At 38.7% G+C, this 20,163-nt stretch overlaps 1 protein-coding gene across 6 annotated transcripts in view; it reads left to right on the top strand.

The window, feature by feature from the left end:
• lpp (LIM domain containing preferred translocation partner in lipoma) overlaps positions 1–20,163 on the top strand; it is a 418,112-nt gene that overhangs the window by 351,082 nt on the left and 46,867 nt on the right. Inside the window, exon 1 of one of the 6 annotated variants that reach the window (XM_057840241.1) lies at positions 16,615–18,853. The exons of the other annotated variants lie outside the window; for them this stretch is intronic. The gene's annotated coding sequence lies outside the window, so the exon portion shown is untranslated. Of the gene's footprint in view, positions 1–16,614; positions 18,854–20,163 lie in introns of those variants that run through there. 6 annotated transcript variants of the gene reach the window in all.

Raw genomic sequence — 20,163 nt, 5'->3', positions numbered from 1 at the left:
CCCCGGGACCCAGGGTGGTCCCCCGGACCACCCGCGCACCCATCAACCGGCCTTCAGGGATGGCAGGAGGGGACGCTGTTTTATTGCTTTAAAATGGGTTTGGAGCCTAGTTTTTTGTTTCTCAGATTGCATGCTATAGATTCTTCTTGTTAAAAAAAAAAAAAAAAAAAAACGCAAAAGACGAATAAATATGTTTTTGGGACAATGAAGCATTTAAAAATTGAACGTATTTATACGTTTCTGGGAGCAAATGAGTTAATAGCTATGTTACGTTAACATACCGGCCACGTTCGCATTTTGTTGTTCATGCATCATGCAACATTATCATACTGTACACTTATTCAGCATGTTGTTCTATATTGTATTTTTATTCTAAATTGCCTTTCAAGATGAAATATCTGTTCTATGTGCTGGATTTTATCAAGTAAATTTCCCCCTAAAATGCGACTTATACTCCGGTGCGACTTATATATATATTTTTTCCTCTTCGTTGGGCATTTTATGGCTGGTGCGACTTTTACTCAGGTGCGACTTATAGTCCAGAAAATACAGTAATGGAATTGAAAGTTTCATGGGGGACAAATTTTGTTTTTCTTACTGAATGCCTTGTAATACTGAACAAGTTTTGCTGTTAACAAGGGAGTTTAATAAATGTATATGGCGGAAAACACTCAGGTGACTTGAAGTTCCGGTCTGTGACGCCCAATTTGGCCAATTTTCAAAATTCTCCTATATGTTCTTTCCCCAACTGCTCCAGATCTCTTAGATTTGATGGGTGCTTTCTCCAAACTGCCATTTTTAGATCTCTCCACAGTTGTTCTATGGGATTCAGGTCTGGACTCATTGCTGGCCACTTTAGAAGTCTCAAACAATTTTCTTGTGCTTTTTGAAGTGTATTTTGGATCATTGTCCTGCTGAAAGACCCATGACTTCTGAGGGAGACTCCGCTTTCTCACACTGGGCCCTACATTATGCTGCAAAGTTTGTTGGTAGTCTTCCGAATTCATAATGCCATGTATACGGTCAGGCAATCCAGTGCCAGAGGTAGCAAAGCAACCCCAAAACATCAGGGAACCTCCGCTATGTTTGACTGTGCGGACCCTGTTCTTTTCTTTGAAGGCCTCGTTTTTTTCCTATAAACTCTATGTTGTTGCCTTTTCCCAAAAAGCTCTACTTATGTCTCATCTGACCGGAGAACATTCTTTCAGAAAGTTTTTGGCTTTCTCAGTTAAGTTTTGACAAACTCCAGCCTGGCTTTTTTATGTCTATGGGTCAGAAATGGGGCCTTCCTGGGTATCCTACCATAGAATTCCTTTTCATTCAGACACCAATGGATAGTAAAGGTTGACACTGTTGTACCCTCGGACTGCAGGACAGCTTGAACTTCTTTGGATGTTAGTCGAGGTTCTTTATCCACCATCCGCACAATGTTTTGTTGAAATCTCTTGTCAATTTTTTTTCCCCGTCCACATTTGGGAGGTTAGCCGCAGTGCCATGGGCTTTACACTTATTGATGACACCGCGCAAGATAGACACAGGAACATTCAGGTCTTTGGAGATGGACTTGTAGCCTTGAGTTTGCCCATAATTCCCTACAATGTCGCTTCTCAAGTCCTCAGACAGTTCTTTGGTCTTCTTTCTGTTCTCCATGCTCGATGTGGTGCACACAAGGACACAGGACAGAGGTTGAGTCAACTTTAATCCATTTTAACTGGCTGCAAGTATGATTTAGCTCTTGCCACCACCTGTTATGTACCACACGTAAGTAACAGGTGCTGTTAATTAAATTAGAGGAGCATCTTATGATTTTTCAAAGGGTGTCAATACTTTTGTCCGGCCCATATTTGGAGTTTTGTGTAAAATTATAATGATTCAATTTTTTTTTCATTCTGTGTTTTTTCATTGCAAGCAAAATCAATGAAGATATTACTACCAAAGCATTTGTAATTGCAATCACTTTCTGGGAGAACTTGAGCATTATTTGACAGAATTGCATGGGTGCCAATACTTTTGACCAGCACTGTATTTCTTACTAAATGAAGAAAATAAGAATTTGGATGAGTTTTTGTTTTTAGAGTGTTTCTTTTTTTTTTTTTTTGGTTTCTTTATTTGAAATTTATATATTTGTAATTACATTAATGAAATAAGAATTTAGATATATAACATATATAATATTGAGTATTAGGAGGCTAAAAATGCAGATTTGGACAATTCCTACGTCAATAATGTGTAAATGATTTATTGGCTAATGTAAATATTTACTTTTAGTATTTCTTAGTTTTTGATTCAAATGCATATATATCTCATTAAAATAATAAAATAAATTAAATGAAAAGAAAACCTTTTATTTTTCAAATATATTTTGCAATAAAAGGCTAAAAAAAATTTTTTTAAAAATCAAGATTCATACAATACTTAGGTAAGTAATGTTTCAACGATTAATTGACTATCAAAAAGTTGTCGATTAATAATTGATTAGTTGTCAATTAGCCGATTACTCATGAATTGCCGGCAACTGCAACCAATGAGTTAAAAGACAAAATTGCTGATTTTGGCACCCTGCTTTCCTAACCTTCCTGCTTTCGGTCTTTTTAGTAAATACTCGCGTAACATCGGCGCATATCTGTAAGAGAATTCGAAAAATTACGAGCGAGGCGGCGCAGCGACGGCGGCAACGTGTCTTAAATCTTCCCGTTTTGCGAGGCACTCACGGCGATTGAGCCCGTCTGACTCTGGAACTTCTCCAAACGGGAGCGTTGAACAACTTTATTTATACATTTCATCAGCATAAATGTTCTTCTGGCGCAGGATCAAAAGCGCGGCGCGGAAAATCGGGATTCCTTAATGGAAGTTCTTCCTCCTCCTTTTATTCCCGTCCCGCGGGCGGCTCCCCTGCGATGACTACTGAAGGGGCGCCTCCCTGTGAGGAAGAAAAGAGGGAAAGTTTGTCAGTCAGTCGAGGAATCTCCTGACAGGCGCGATAGCCGAGCCTCTTCGGTCCAGGACGAATTTGCAAGCCGTGATTGCTGCCATCCGCCTCTATCATCCAGAAATTTCGTTTAGGACCATTTTGGACAGTCAAGCAATATTTTAAAATATAGTCTTGTTTTTCTTGATTTATTTGGAGTCATCAAATGTATATTCACAGGAGCAAAGTAAACATTGATAAATGCAATTTATTTTTACTTTAAATTGTAGAAATATCTCAAAATTACGACAACATATTAGGCCTAAAAAAAAAAAAAACAATGTTAAAGTCTTACTGTCAGTAGTTTAGTGTATATAGCTCTCGTTTTTCACAGTTAATGGTTTAAACTTTTATTTATATATATATATATATATATATTTTTTTTTTTCAAATAAATGGTTTTTAAGCAATTCCAATGTAATAAATATAATAAGTTTTAAACATGTTACTGTCCTACCAAATTATTTTAAAACCAGAATAAAGTAGAAAAATGCTAGTCTTTAGTTAATGCTTCATTGAGTGGGTCCGCTCAAATCCACTCAAGCTGCTCACTTGCACACAATGAGTTGCCACAGCAACTGTTTAATAAGTTAAACGATGATGATGGCTTCCAGGCATCTGTGGCAAAATCAAACCTTAACGTCTGTTAGTCATCGTGAACTTTAATAAGCAACTCCAGTGCACTGCCTGACCAGAGGGAATATGCAATGTTGCATTCACCTTTAAAGGTCTGTGCTGTGTGTTTATTACACACGGAATTAGGGTTGTTCCGATCATGTTTTTTTGCTCCCGATCCGATCCCGATCGTTTTAGTTTGAGTATCTTACAATCACGATATTTCCCAATCCGATTGCTTTTTTTTTTGCTCCCGATTCAATTCCAATCATTCCCGATAATTTTTCACGATCATATACATTTTGGCAATGCATTAAGAAATAAATGAATAAAACTCGGACGAATATATACATTCAACATACAGTACATAAGTGCTGTATTTGTTTATTATGACAATAAATCCTCAAGATGGCATTTACATTATTAACATTCTTTCTGTGAGAGGGATCCACGGATAGAAAGACTTGTAATTCTTAAAGGATAAATGTGACTTTGTATATTGTGACTAAATATTGCCATCTAGTGTATTTGTTGAGCTTTCAGTAAATGATACTGTAGCCATTTAACTGTTCTGCCCAAATGCATGATGGGAAGTGCAACCATGACTGTGCGTAGTGGCACCAATTGATATATCTTCTCTGCGTTGGAAAATAACATAGGGTGTTAAGAAAAAGATCAACTACTACCTTTCTTCCCCTCATTGCTTCCCACGATATTTCTAATTGTTGAGCGAGGAATTTTAAGGCTTTAGCCAACTAATAAAAGGCTCCAAAGACTGCCAAAATTCACTCTACTCATTTTACGCTGCCTTTTATCTCTATATATAGGTAAAATGATGCGTGAGTGAGTCGTGCAGCGCATGCGTTAATTGCGTTAAATCTTTTAACGTGATTAATTTAAAAAGAATTAACGTAATAAATTTGATAGGCAAGGCAAGGCAAATTTATTTATATAGCACAATTCAACACAAGGCAATTCAAAGTGCTTTACATCACATGAAGATCATAAAAATCACATTTAAATCAATACAACGTAAAAACCAAGACAAAAGATCGCATTTAATCACAAATAGTATAAAAATAAATAAATAAAAATGAAACAAAAATATAACAAAAACTACTACTACTAATAATAATTGAAATCAGCAATGGAGATAAGCACAAGAGGAATAGAAAGCAGGTAGATTGAAATATATAGACAGTTATGGATATGCAGTGCTAAACAAAAGCGTTTTTAGCCCTGATTTAAAAGAGCTAACAGTTTGAGCATACTTCAGACGTTCAGGTAGCTTGTTCCAGAGGTGAGGAGCATAATAACTAAATGCTGCCTCACCTTGCTTGGTTCTTGTTCTTGGAATATGCAGAAGACCGGTTCCAGACGACCTTAGGGGTCTAGATGTCTCATAGGAATCTAACAAGTCAAGCATGTATTTTGGTCCAAGGCCATTAAGTGTTTTGTAGATGAGCAGTAGTATTTTATAGTCTATCCTTTGACTCACTGGAAGCCAGTGTAGCGATTTCAAAACCTGTGTAATGTGGTCCAGCTTCCTTGTATTTGTGAGGACTCTGGCTGCAGCATTCTGTACTAGCTGCAGCTTCCTGGCTGATTTTTTATCAAGACCCGTAAATATACCGTTGCAATAGTCCAATCTGCTGAAAATGAATGCATGCATAAGTTTTTCCATGTCTTGTTGAGTCAGAAGCCCCTTAATTCTGGTTATATTTTTTAGGTGGTAATAAGCGGATTTAGTGACGGACTTTGGATGGCTATCAAATTTTAGGTCTGAGTCAATAATTAAGCCAAGGTTTCTGACTTGATTTGTAGCTGTAAGTGACATTGTGCTAAGTTGCCTGCTTATCTTTGACCTTTACTTTTTTGGCCCAAAAATGATCACCTCTGTCTTCTCCACATTTAACTGGAGAAAATTCTGGCACATCCATTCATTGATTTGATGAATGCATTTACTCAGGGAGACTAAGGGACTATAATCATGTGGGGACACAGAAATGTACAGTGGTGTGTCATCTGCATAGGCGTGATAGGAGATGTCATACTGTTCCATTATCTGAGGTAACGGAAGCATATAGATGTTAAATAAGAGTGGTCCAAGAATTGACCCTTGAGGGACTCCACACGTGAATTTGGTTCGTTCTGAAGTAGTTTCCGATTGACACAAAGAAATCCCTATCATGTAAATAGGATGTGAACCACTGAAGAATAGAGTCAGTAAGCCCTACTAGAGGTGTGCAAAATTTCCGATTCTTAGATTATTCGCGATTCGGCCGTGGAAGATTCGAGAACGATTCACAAACATCCAAATTCCGATTATTGAAATATGCGAAGTAAAGTGGAAGTACACAACACTCAGCGCGCCGCGCGGTCTTCGGGACGGTGCGAGAGTAGCTAAACATCATGCTTCTCATTACCCGGCCCCTCGGGTAATGCCAATGCTCAACTCACGGCTCTAGCTCAACTCATGCAACGAGATAAAAAAAACACAACAACATACCTGACTGCTGCCGAAAAGCTGCTACAAAGTACATTCATATAATGTTACGGTAGATATCATTTATATAGGACTAGATGCAATATAGATGTGGTAGTGTTAGCAGCACATCTACAAAAAGCTAGTAGTAGTAAACGGCCGCCATCTTAAAGCAGTACACTTCCCTGCAAGGCTGTTGTAGCGAACCTTCCAAGCAAACCTAATTAACTTTTTATCTAAAATACTCCTAAATCGGTAAAATATTGACTTGAATCTATCTTTAAAATAGTTTTAAAACTTTCACATGTCGAAAGTAGACAAAAAGGAAATTATGGAATAACGGGAGCAATTTTAACAAATTTAACGTTTGATTCACAACATTAAATTAATTGAATGTAGTTTAAAGCTGCTGATACAGAATGGGGACTGGAGTTTTTTATTTAATGTTATTTTTGTATATTTGTTTACTGCCATATGTTAACTTGATACTGAAATAGTAGTGTGGTTTAGCCTGAGAGTATTTTTGAACAATTTTGGAACTAATGTACAAAACATAAAAAAAAAAAAAAAAGAAAAAAAAAAGGAGGGGGGTGCATCAATAATCGTTTTATAATCGAATCGCAGCCTCTGAATCGTAATCGAATCGTTAGGTGCCCAAAGATTCCCAGCTCTAAGCCCTACCCACTGTTTCAATCTGCTGAGCAGTATGTTGTGATCAACCGTGTCGAATGCGGCGCTGAGATCCAATAGTAACAGAATGGAGGATTTGCCTGCATCGGTATTCCGACGAATATCATTTAGGACTTTGATAAGCACGGTCTCAGTGCTGTGTTGTGGCCGAAATCCAGACTGAAATGAGTTAAAAAGATTGTTTTGCATCATAAAAGTCTGGATCTGTTCGAACACAACCCTTTCGATAATTTTCCCCAGGAATGTCAGATTTGATATTGGCCTGTAATTGCTAATGGTTGAGGCATCCAGATTAGGTGACAGCCCTACTTTAAGCCAAAACTAAAGACTCTGGATGAGTGTAAGACATTTTGTCTGTAACGTTAAATACAATTAGAAAACGATTTAATTAAAAAAAAAATATATACTAAAAAAAGGCATGTCCGATATTTTTTTGCTGATTCCGATACTTTGAAAATGACGTGATCGGACCCGATCGGTCGGGATGCCGATCGATCGGAACATCTTTACACTGAATATAACTCGTAGCGTTTGCATAGCATTCGCATTATAGCAATAACATTAGCAATATAGCAATAGCATTCATTTTATCGCAGCGAGCGTCCTTTTAAACTGCTGTTGTGTTATTTGTGTTGTGGTCCGCGATGGCTTACAGTAGTAGAGGTCCGTGCTTCCGGTTGCAAATACAACCATTGGAAAACCCTCACGAAGTTGGCGTTGTCCTTGTGTTGAAGCTACAATATATGCTTGTCTGATAATATTCATTCAAAATTGTTCGAAATCTTGATTTTATTTTTTGTTTTTGGGCCAAAACCTTTGAATTTTTACAGACGGAAACGTTTTGAGTATTCATCAACTAAAACTAGATGAAGACGAACATATTTTGGAATGAATAAAACATGATTAAGACAAAAGTACTCTTGTCCAAAAGACTAAAACAAAAATTAAAAGAGCTCCAAAAAAACCCACTGATTTTTACGAATACTTTGCCGTAGCTCAGAGCTAAGGTGTACTGTACGTAGTTTTATGTACATAATTTCATAAAGAATTGGTGCATACTGTGCAAAAGGCATTTTCTTTCTTGTAAAAACTTACCAAAATTTAAAAACTAATTTTCTTTTGTCAGACAACACATTATTGTGTTCTTCTGACCGAAAAAAAAATAATTATTTAAAACTAAATAAATAACAAAAAATCTAATATATATGTATACAGTGGGGCAAATAAGTATTTAGTCAACCACCAATTGTGCAAGTTCTCCTACTTGAAAAGATTAGAGAGGCCTTTAATTGTCAACATGAGTAAACCTCAACCATGAGAGACGGAATGTAGAAAAAAACTGAAAATTATTTTTAAAGAATTTATTTCCAAATTAGAGTGGAAAATAAGTATTTGGTAACCTACAAACAAGCATGATTTCTGGCTGCCAAAGAAGTCTACCTTCTTCTAAAGAGGTCTAACGAGGCTCCACTCGTTACCTGCATTAATGGCACCTGTTTTAACTCATTATCGGTATGAAAGACACCTGTCCATAACTCAGTCAGTGACACTCCAAACTCCACTATGGCCCAGACCAAAGAGCTGTCGAAGGACACCAGAGACAAAATTGTAGACCGGCACCAGGCTGGGAAGACTGCATCTGCAATAGGTAAAACGCTTGGTGTAAAGAAATCAACTGTGGGAGCAATTATTAGAAAATGCAAGACATGCAGGACCACTGATAATCTCCCTCGATCTGGGGCTCCATGCAAGATCTCACCCCGTGGCGTCAAAATGATAACAAGAACGGTGAGCAAAAATCCCAGAACCACACGGGGGGACCTAGTGAATGACCTACAGAGAGCTGGGACCACAGTAACAAAGGCTACTATCAGAAACACAATGCGCCGCCAGGGCCTCAAATCCTGCACTGCCAGACGTGTCCCCCTGCTGAAGAAAGTACACGTCCAGGCCCGGCTGCGGTTCACTACAGAGCATTTGGATGATCCAGATGAGGACTGGGAGAATGTGTTATGGTCAGATGAAATCAAAATAGAACTTTTTGGTAGAAACACAGGTTCTCGTGTTTGGAGGAGAAAGTATACTGAATTGCACCCGAAGAACACCATACCCACTGTGAAGCATGGAGGTGGAAACATCATGCTTTGGGGCTGTTTTTCTGCAAAGGGACCAGGACGACTGATCTGTGTAAATGAAAGAATGAATGGGGCCGTGTATCGAGAGATTTTGAGTGAAAATCTCCTTCCATCAGCAAAGGCATTGAAGACGAGACTGGGTCTTTCAGCATGACAATGATCCCAAACACATAGCCAGGGCAACAAAGGAGTGGCTTTGAAGAAGCATTTCAAGGTCCTGGAGTGGCCTAGCCAGTCTCCAGATCTCAAACCCATAGAAAATCTGTGGAGACAGTTGAAAGTCCGTGTTGCCCAACGACAGCCCCAAAACATCCCTGCTCTAGAGGAGATCTGCATGGAGGAATGGGCCATAATACCAGCAACAGTGTGTGAAAAGCTTGTGAAGAGTTACAGAAAACGTAAGAACGGTGTTGACCAAATACTTATTTTTCACCATGATTTGCAAATCAATTCTTTAAAAATCAAACAATGTGATTTTCTGTTTTTTTTTTTTTTTTCCACATTCTGTCTCTCACGGTTGAGGTTTACCCATGTTGACAATTACAGGCCTGTCTAATATTTTCAAGTGGGAGAACTTGCACAATTAGTGGTTGACTAAATACTTATTTGCCCCACTGTACGTTGTTTCGGTCCAAAAACTCAGCTGTGAATGGCCGGACAGTGTGGGGATTTTATGGGTGAAACACGGAAATATAACAAGGGTCGCGATGCAGAAGTCACAGACAAAAAGGAGTGGTCGAGATTTTCTTTTTCAAATATTTACCTCTGTCATCCTCTCACTTCAAATGCATTGGACGTCTACTTGTGATAAACTTCACTAAACCTAATTTCAGTTCACAACAGAAGGATGATTGGGCGACACAAGATTGAATTTCTGTCACCGTCAATGGCACGATAGACTTAAATCCAGTCAATTCCTGTTAGTAGTGTAAAAAACGCGCAAACCTCGTAAGTCTCTTCACAACCAGGAACGTCGGCGGCGGCGTACGTCTTCCCATCAGCGTCCTCCAACTAACAAGGTCACACTGAAAGACTGCTAGCGTAGAGATAAAGCTACTATTAAAAGAAAATACAACGTAATCTGCCCTTCACTTCATTTTTTTTTCTGAAAGCAGCGCGGAGGCCACGGACACCCAATGTAATTACGCCGATTATCTGGCGCCGTTACAAAAGCCAACTTAATGCAAAGAAATAGTATCGACCTGTCACTCAAAGAGGCGGATGAAGGCCCGCCCTCGCGTTTTTAAGCCGACTAGAAATGTTTTGGGGTATCACAAAAATCTAGCGTTTGAACAGAGGTGTGTCGACTTTTTATATTCATATTAAATGGACGACACGGTTGAGGAAAATGTCCTTTTCTTCATTTATTAAGTAGCGAACGAGGAACACAGCCATTATGATGACAGCAACTGAGGTCATTTCAACCCAAGTTTGAAGTAGGATTTCATAACCTTCCTCGTCTTTTCATAACTGAACCTTTTACTGCAAAACCCCACTTCACGTTCTATTCAGACGATCCTTTTCATTCACAGAATGAAGGCAGAATATTTTCTTTATTTAGGGAATTCAGTTTCTACGCCACATGCGCGACAATTTCCAGGATTTTTGAATATTTTTTTCATGTGTATGACTTTCAATGTATGTTAAATGAAATTAACTTTTGATGACACGTGCTTTCTTAATATTTGAATTAATAACCTTGGATTTATAGTGGTTTAACCTTATGCCTGTAATTATTTTCTGGGTATTTCTCAGCATTTAAATAACCAAAATGATGTTTTTATAGCTCACAATATGAAGGTTGATTAAAAAATACATATGTACAAAACATGCTGTGCGACTTAGGGAAAGAAATTTTATATCACAGAATGATACATTTTTGATGAGGAAAGTAACATGCAATTTATGACAACCCCGTCCCCCCTCCCCCACCCCCAGTGACTTTATTTTTGAATTGACATTAATCTGACCTGCTGATAAATGTCAAATGTATAAAGTAGTGCTGCAAACTAAACTTTGGTTTCCTCTGGTTTGATTTTGCAGTTTTAACTTTGTCAACGCACTGCTTACTTCAACCGCAATTCATGGAGTTCTTTCTAAACTGGAAGTTCGGCGCAGACATTTTCCAAGATGTCGCCACCCATATTTCAATTAGGAAACTTATAGCTTTTTATTTTATTTTTTTATTTTTTATTTTTTTGGTTGGGGTACAAGTTTGAACGATTTGTTTTTGGATTTGTAATTTACCGTATTGGCCCGAATATTTTTTGCATTGAAATAAGACTGAAAAAGTGGGGGTCGTCTTTAGAGCTGAAACTAATACTCGAGCAACTCGAGTTTAAAAACTGATCCGAGTAATTTTATTCACCTCGAGTAATCGTTTATTTTGACAGTTCTAAGCATTATGTTTTGCTCGGACTATGGGACAACGCGCTGATGTCATGTGCCTAGAGGAAGAAGCAAAAAAAAAAAAAAAACAAACAAAAAAAAACAAACAAAAAAAACTTACTGCAACCGACAGCCGCTACAAACGACGCCGACATTGCTAAATACTAGCCCGCACGATGCTACGTTGGTAGGTAGCGTCTGATGAGTCTCTTAGAGATCGCATGTATGTTGAACTAGATGCGAAATGACAGACTCGGCCACGTCTGGGCAGCGTTAGTAAACAGCCGCCATCTTAAAGCAGTAGAGCGCTAAGCGCTAATAAAGAGAGCTAAGCGCTAATATATAAAGATTAACGTTACTGTCACTAACGTTAGCCCTGCGGAACACTAGGTTTCTATTAATTATGACCATTGTCGATGCGTGGCTAACGTGTCTTACATACAGGCTTTAACATAACATAGCGTTGTGGAGTGATGAGGGTGTAAAATAAAAAATCAATAATGCTAACTATCAATTTTAGCTCAGTAGTCATTGCTGGATAAAACACCAAGTAGCACTGGTCCCTAATGTGCTCCAATACAGCCTGTATCATACATTTATTTTGAACATTGCAAAAACTCAAAATCCTATCAGGACATAGTTTAGACTAACTTAAAACTTAACTAGAACTTAAACATGGCTTGACACATATAGAAATTCAATTGAAACACGTGGGAAAAAAGCCCAACTTTTAAGTGATGTGTGTTATCAAGCGTAACGGCATTTTTAGGTATATATATATATATATATATATATATATATATATATTTTAATAAGATCTAAAGGTTTTTTGAGTGAAAGCAGTGAATTACTCTTGTTTTATTGTAGTTACATCTGAGATGCAATTGTTGGCTGTTTTCAACAATATACATCGAAAATAAAGACATTGATTGACTGAAAATGGTTCAAGATGAGATGAAATGTCTTGTTTTCTCATGTATATTTATAATTGCTCTTCACCTAAGAATATATTTGTTTTATCCCATTACTCGATTAATCGATAGAATTTTCAGTCGATTACTCGATTACTAAAATATTCGATAGCTGCAGCCCTAGTCGTCTTATATTCGCGGTCTAGACGTTATACCCATTCACGACGCAAGATGGCGCCAGATATCATTAAAGTGATGTTCTGTCATGACAGATCTCAGCTACTAGTTTAACCAGTTTGCATTATTTTATTGAAGGCAAATGTTTTTCTTTATTCAGATTTGTTTCAAGACTACAGTTACAGTTAGACTTCACTTTGATGGTGAATGCAGTTATTGCAATTTTGTTGTTTTATCACAATGGATTGGTTTATTTACATTTCAAAAACTAGAAGCCATTCATTTACGATTTTGTACTGCACTTTAGTTTACATATTTAAATGTTCAGATATTAAGATTTGAATGAGGCAAAATAACATGCTTTTTTTTCCTCTCAAATATGTTATAATCATTTGTTTCAGATGTACCGTGGTTATTTTCTGTATAAAAATTAATTTGGTGTTCAAAACGTCTTTTTTCAAACTTGAGTCTTGAAAAAGAGGGGGTCGTCTTATAATCAGGGCCGTCTTACATTCGGGCCAATACAGTATATACAGTATTATGTTTACCTTTAACATTCATTTTGTGTAAAAGAAAAGCTACTCCTGCTTGATTCCTCATTTCATTAGAGCAAATGTTGGAATGCGTGAGCCAATCCAGATGCGTTCCTTACTAGGGTTGTTCGATCATGTTTTTTTGCTCCCGATCCGATCGTTTTAGTTTGAGTATCTGCCAATCCCGATATTTCTCGATCCGATTGTTTTTTTTTTTTTTGCTACCGATTTAATTCCGATCATTCCCGATAATTTTTTCCGATCATATACATTTTGGCAATGCATTAAGAAAAAAATGAATAAAACTCGGACGAATATATACATTTAACATACAGTATTTGTTTAGTATGACAATAAATCCTCAAGATGGCATTTACATTATAAACATTCTTTCTGTGAGAGGGATCCACAGATAGAAAGTCTTTTGACTTTGTGTATTGTGACTAAATATTGCCATCTAGTGTATTTGTTGAGCTTCAGTAAATGATACTTTAGCCGTGCCCAAATGCATGATGGGAAGTGGAACCATGACTGTGCGTAATGCTACCAATTGATATATCTTCTCTGCGTTGGGAAATAACATAAGGTGTTAAGAAAAAGATCTATTGCTACCTTGCTTACCCACATTGCTTCCAATGATATTTCTAATCGTAGGGAGAGGGATTGTAAGGCTATAGCCAGTTAAAAAAAGGCTCCAAAGGTTGCCAAAATTAACTCTACTCATTTGACGCTGCCTTTTATCTCTCTATATAGGTAAAATGGCGCCATTACAGATTGAGCCTGACAATGCGTGAGTGGGTCGTGCAGCGCATGCATTAATTGCGTTAAATATTTTAACGTGATACATTTTTTTAAAAATTAATTACCGCTGTTATCGGGATAAATTTGATAACCCTACCTTAAGCCTAAACTAAAGACTCTGGATGAGTGTAACATATTATGTCTGTAATGTTAAATACAATTAGAAAACGATTTAATTAAAATATATATATATATATATTTAAAAAAGGCATGCCCGATATTTTTTTGCCGGTTCCGATACTTTGAAAATGACGTGATCGGACCCGATCGATCAGCATCCATCTCTAGTATTATGTTTACCTTTAACATTCATTTTGTGTAAAAGAAAAGCGACTCCTGCTCGATTCCTCATTTCATTTGAGCAAATGTTGGAACGCGTGAGCCAATCCAGATGTGTTCTTTACCATCATCATCCAACACTTTGTTTGAATACAAACTTGAAAAATAACATAAATGGAACATCTCACACATTTGATACTGCAAACGCTCATATTTAAAAGTCATGTATCACTGGGGGGTGGATGTAAATATGTCATTATTATAGCCAAAAGCCATTCCACTTTAAATCTGGCGAACCCCCCGGAGGGCACTCATAGAGCCGTTTGGCAATCCTTGCTCGTTTCGTGCTTTTTATTTCAACGAGTGCTCGAATCCACGCTGCAGTCAGAGAAAAAGAATCAAACATTTTGAACAAAGTACTAATAGCGGTTCCTGAAAATTCTCACTTTCAGCCTTAAAAAGGCAAAAACAAAAGTGTTGTTACTATATTGGTTCAGCGCGTGAAAGAAAATTACACAAGAATATTGTGTATACATGACAAATGACCTTGCACACACGCTCAGTGTAGTAATGTGTGTATGTGTGTGTAATGGTAATCCTGTCATCTTGTTGCAGTGCACTTAATCAACTAGTGACAACACATTGAGCTGCTTAAAGGCCTTGTGAGCTCGTGTCGCGCTCCTCAAATGGAGGCGCAATCCGCATTAGCCCCAATCCCGCAGATTAACACCGTTTAAACTTGATGCCACCATTATTCAACGGTGAGACCTTTTATCCCGCCGCTGCCACACTTTTAGCCCCCCCTCCAAAAAAAGAGAAATCCTCTTTTTTAACATTGCAGTCAAATATCCATTCCTGCTTTTAATACCCTTTAAATACCCTTACACACAGGTGGTGCGCTCCCTCTGTTACTATAGGCAAAATAGTAGTCAAAATCTCCCTCATTTTCAAAAGTTAGTTAATAAATATATTCAAATAAATTTACACAACTGAAGATTAATTTTACACAAGTAAAGACAAGAAAAAATAGTAAAAATATCTACACATTTAAAAAGATATTTATGGGGGAAAAAAATAACAAAAGATTGAAAAATTACATAAAAATGCAAAAATTTTATATTTACTAAACATAAAAAGTACAACTTATACACTCCCCAAGTAAAATAATAAGTATCTTTAAAAGCATTGAAAACCTACAAGTACCTAAAAGTAAAAAATAAGTACAGTGGGGCAAATAAGTATTTAGTCAAGCACTAATTGTGCAAGTTCTCCCACTTGAAAATATTCGAGGCCTGTAATTGTCAACATGGGTAAACCTCAACCATGAGAGACAGAATGTGGAAAAAAAAACAGAAAATCACATTGTTTGATTTTTAAAGAATTTATTTGCAAATCATGGTGGGAAATAAGTATTTGGTCAATACCAAAAGCTCATCTCAATACTTTATTATGTATCCTTTGTTGGCAATAACGGAGGCCAAACGCTTTCTGTAACTCTTCACAAGTTTTTCACACACTGTTGCTGGTATTTTGGCCCATTCCTCCATGCAGATATCCTCTAGAGCAGTGATGTTTTGGGGCTGTCGTTGGGCAACACGGACTTTCAACGCCCTCCACAGATTTTCTATGGGGTTGAGATCTGGAGACTGGCTAGGCCACTCCAGGACCTTGAAATGCTTCTTACGAAGCCACTCCTTTGTTGCCCTGGCTGTGTGTTTGGGATCATTGTCATGCTGAAAGACCCAGCCATGTCTCATCTTCAATGCTCTTTCTGATGGAAGGAGATTTTCACTCAAAATCTCTCGATACATGGCCCCATTCATTCTTTCCTTTACACTGATCAGTCGTTCTGGTCCCTTTGCAGAAAAACAGCCCCAAAGCATGATGTTTCCACCCGCATGCTTCACAGTGGGTATGGTGTTCTTGGACAACATATTCTCCCAATTCTCTTCTGGATCATCCAAATGCTCTCTAGCGAACTGCAGACGGGCCTGGACGTGTTCTGGCTTCAGCAGGGGGACACGTCTGACAGTGCAGGATTTGAGTCCCTGGCGGCACATTGTGTTACTGATAGTAGCCTTTGTTACTGTGGTCCCAGCTCTCTGTAGGTCATTCACTCGGTCCCCCCGTGTGGTTCTGGGATTTTTACTCCCCGTTCTTGTTATCATTTTGATGCCGCGGGGTGAGATCGAGGGAGATTATCAGTGCTCTTGTATGTCTTCCATTTTCTAATATTTGCTCCCACGGTTGATTTCTTTACACCAAGCGTTTTACCTATTGCAGATTCAGTCTTCCCAGCCTAGTGCAGGTCTACAATTTTGTCTCTGGTGTCCTTCGACAGCTCTTTGGTCTTGGCCATAGTGGCGTTTGGAGTGTGACTGACTGAGATTGTGGACAGGTGTCTTTTATACCGATATTGAGTTAAAACAGGTGGCATTAATACAGGTAACGAGTGGAGCCTCGTTAGACCTCGTTAGAAGAAGTTAAACCTCTTTGAAAGCCAGAAATCTTGCTTGTTTGTAGGTGACCAATTACTTATTTTCCACTCTAATTTGGAAATAAATTCTTTAAAAAATCAAACAATGTGATTTGCTGTTTTTTTTCCACATTCTGTCTCTCATGGCTGAGGTTTACCTATGTTGACAATTACAGGCCTCTGTAATCTTTTCAAGTAGGAGAACTTGCACAATTGGTGGTTGACTAAATACTTATTTGCCCCATTGTACTTTACCAGGGAGGCTGATGAGTGTGAAAAGGCAATGTGGGTCCTCCTTCCCATGGGCTCACCACCTGTGGGAAAGGCCAAAGGGGTCAGGTGTGTAGTGATTTGGGCGGCAGCCAAAGGCGGGGGGCCTTGGTGGTCCGACTCCCGGCTACAGAATATTAGAGAGATAAAAACGATGACATTTTGTGTTGCCCATGCAGTCTGCTCTAGTCATCAGCCTCGTGTTTGTTGTCTCTGTCACCTAAATCTCATTCTTAATCTTCCTCCTCTTCCAAATTAGCTCAAACCTATATGGCTGTATGCCACTGGCTTCCTCTGGTTCGATGATATCACTTGATACTAGAGCAGGGCGGTAAACCGAAAATTTATCGTCACCGAAATTCTTCACGATGACCGACGTAAATTTGACCATGTCGGTAAATTCGGTAATTTAATAAAACAAGAAAATATAGTCTTTATATCCCGCTTTGACGCTGTGTTGTTCGGCTACGTTCATTCCCCTTTAAGAAAGCAGACACCATGCTTACGTATGGAGTCACGTGGTTTTCAGGAAGCCAATCAAACAGAAGCCCGGTAGGCTAACGCTAGCAGCTAACGCTACAAGTAAACGGGATGGAGTCGGGCTTAAGTTAGCTTCGCCAGACTTTCACCCGACATAAAGTAAACTCTTGGTGGGTCCCAGACGGGCTTTCACCCGCTGTCCTCCCTGGTTCTAAATATAGTCTTTTTATCCCGCTTTGACGCTGTGTTGTTTGGCTATGTTCATTCCCCTTTAAGAAAGCAGACAGTGTGCTTACGTATGGAGTCACGTGGTTTTCAGGAAGCCAATCAAACAGAAGCCCGGTAGGCTAACGCTAGCAGCTAACGCTACAAGTAAATGGGATGGAGTCGGGCTTAAGTTAGCTTCGCCAAACTTTCACTTGAAATAAAGTAAACTCTTGGCGGGTTCCAGACGGGCTTTCACCCGCTGTCCTCCCTGGTTCTCACGATATCAGGAGAGGATGCTTTCTTCTGGTAGCCAAGCCACAGGCTAACGCTAGCGGGTAACAACGGCTACAAATGAACGTGAAAGAGTCGGACAGCGGCTCTAATCTTGTCGAAACGGCTGAAATTAATGAGAGGACTGGGCACAGCTATTTTTCTGTATGTGTTTGCTTTATTCTGCTATCATAAAACCTTAAATGTTTCATTGGCATCAGAGCAATACATCTTTAATCTGGTTGTGTCTGTGCGGGGGTGCATGTATTAAAAAATGTTTCGGAAAAAAAAATAAAATAAACTGAAACCTTGACATAAACACTTGTGTTGAATAATTATGACACAGCAGCCATTACCAATAAGTTGTCTGAAGTGTACTGTTAAAGCTGCAAGTCATTTGTGTTAGAATGACATGTTTGCACAGTCGTCATATTGATTTTTATAATGTACATTTTTCAAGTCATACAAGCTGTTATAAATGTTCACACTAGAATTCTTATTGTTTACAAGATTTTTTTAATACTTAATGTTTAGACTGCATGTGCAATTGTTTAATTGAAAGCTGGTTTAATAAATTTAACGAGAAATGGTTAATTTGTATTCCATGCATTGATTCAAATTTTCAAATTGTATAACAGTCTGCTTGGGCGAATTTATCGTCATTTATCGTTATCGAGGTAAATCTGCTCAATTTATCGCGATACGTACTTAAGGCCATATCGCCCAGCCCTACTTGATACACGCATGAACCAGAGTGAATCCACTCTTAGCTTCCTTTATGTCAATTTTCACCCTGTTGTCATATTCTGAACTCAAAATATCCTGAGAATATCATCAAAAAATACAAACGCGCACATGTCGTTATTCCCTTCCCTCCCAAAGTCTCTAATTGTCTTTGGCGAATGTGCCGACACGCCGCCGTGTGCAATTCCATTCATGTTGTTGCCGTCTAATTGCTGGGCTCCTTTGAGGAATCAACAGCGACTTAATCACGTGTGAAAATACACAAGTCAATTACCGCACACGCACGAATATTTGATGACTCGACACAGCGCTCCATGTGAGGAGCGCGAGGAGGAGGGGGCTACGGTCTCCTAAAGAGGGCCCCGAACGCACCGCCACGTCTGCATGTGACGGCCCGCGTATCCGTCACGGGGAGTGTTGACAGGTGCGTGGGCGGGGAAAAGTCGGCTCATATTAAAGTCAAATCACTGACAACAAAGCTATCATCCTCATATTCTGTGGAAGATCCACTGTCATTTGCCTTTTTTTCGCAACATCGGTGTCCGCAAAGCCTCATAATCCGACAGTTTTTGATGGCGACCCCGAGCAATCGCCTCTGAGCTACGTAAACAAATCGCTAAAATGGTGTCTTCGCCGCCACTTGACTTGAGGTATGCCTAGGTGCGAACGCGTCACCCGGACAGAGAGTGATCCCCCTAATAAGCAGCTCAGTCTCGGCAACCTCAGCGTATTTTACATTGAAACGTTTGTGACATCCTCGGTCAGAATGTTCGTGACACTCCTAGATGGAATGTTCATCTGGGTGTCTGCTAAGCTCAAGTTTCCACTCAGTTGACCTGACCCGGCACGGTTTATTGAGTGTAGGTGTAAGCTCCCCCCTGGAGTACATTTACATATCGGTATGTACTACTCGCGGGTTTTGGAACGGGATGGCGATGGGCCAGATACTCCCACCCTTTCTTATTTACGTTCTTCTTGACCTTTGTATTTGGCACTACCTGACTGCATGTACTTTTACTCACCTGTTTACTGGTTATGATTGATTTGACTCATAAGCGGATTTTAAGTGGGGCCAGGCCCCCCTGGTGGCTGAAAAGTGTCATTGCATGAAATTGACTTTCCTATATATTAGGGCTGCAGCTATCGAATATTTTAGTAATCGAGTATTCGACTGAAAATTCTATCGATTAATCGAGTAATCGGATAAAACTTTTTTTTTAGGTAAGAAGCAATTATAAATATACACGAGAAAACAAGACAATTCATCTAATATTGAACCATTTTCAGTCAATCAATGTCTTTATTTTCGATGTATAGTGGGGAGAACAAGTATTTGATACACTGCCGATTTTGCTGGTTTTCCCACTTGCAACCCATGTAGAGGTCTGTAATTTGTATCATAAGTTCTCTTCAACTGTGAGGGACAGAATCTAATACAAAAATCCAGAAAATCATTCATCAATCATCAATTTTTAATGAATTTATTTGCAAATCATAGTGGAAAAAAAGTATTTGGTCAATACCAAAAGTTCATCTAAATACTTTGTTATGTATCCTTTGTTGGCAATAACGGAGGTCAAATGTTTTCTGTAACTCTTCACAAGCTTTTCACACACTGTTGCTGGTATTTTGGCCCATTCCTCCATGCAGATCTTCTCTAGAGCAGTGATGTTTTGGGGCTGTCGTTGAGCAACACAGACTTTCAACTCCCTCCACAGATTTTCTATGGGGTTG

Source organism: Corythoichthys intestinalis, chromosome 7 (assembly GCF_030265065.1).
Source record: "Corythoichthys intestinalis isolate RoL2023-P3 chromosome 7, ASM3026506v1, whole genome shotgun sequence".
NCBI classification, from domain to species: domain Eukaryota; kingdom Metazoa; phylum Chordata; class Actinopteri; order Syngnathiformes; family Syngnathidae; genus Corythoichthys; species Corythoichthys intestinalis.
This window is presented reverse-complemented; position numbering and strand designations above follow the sequence as displayed.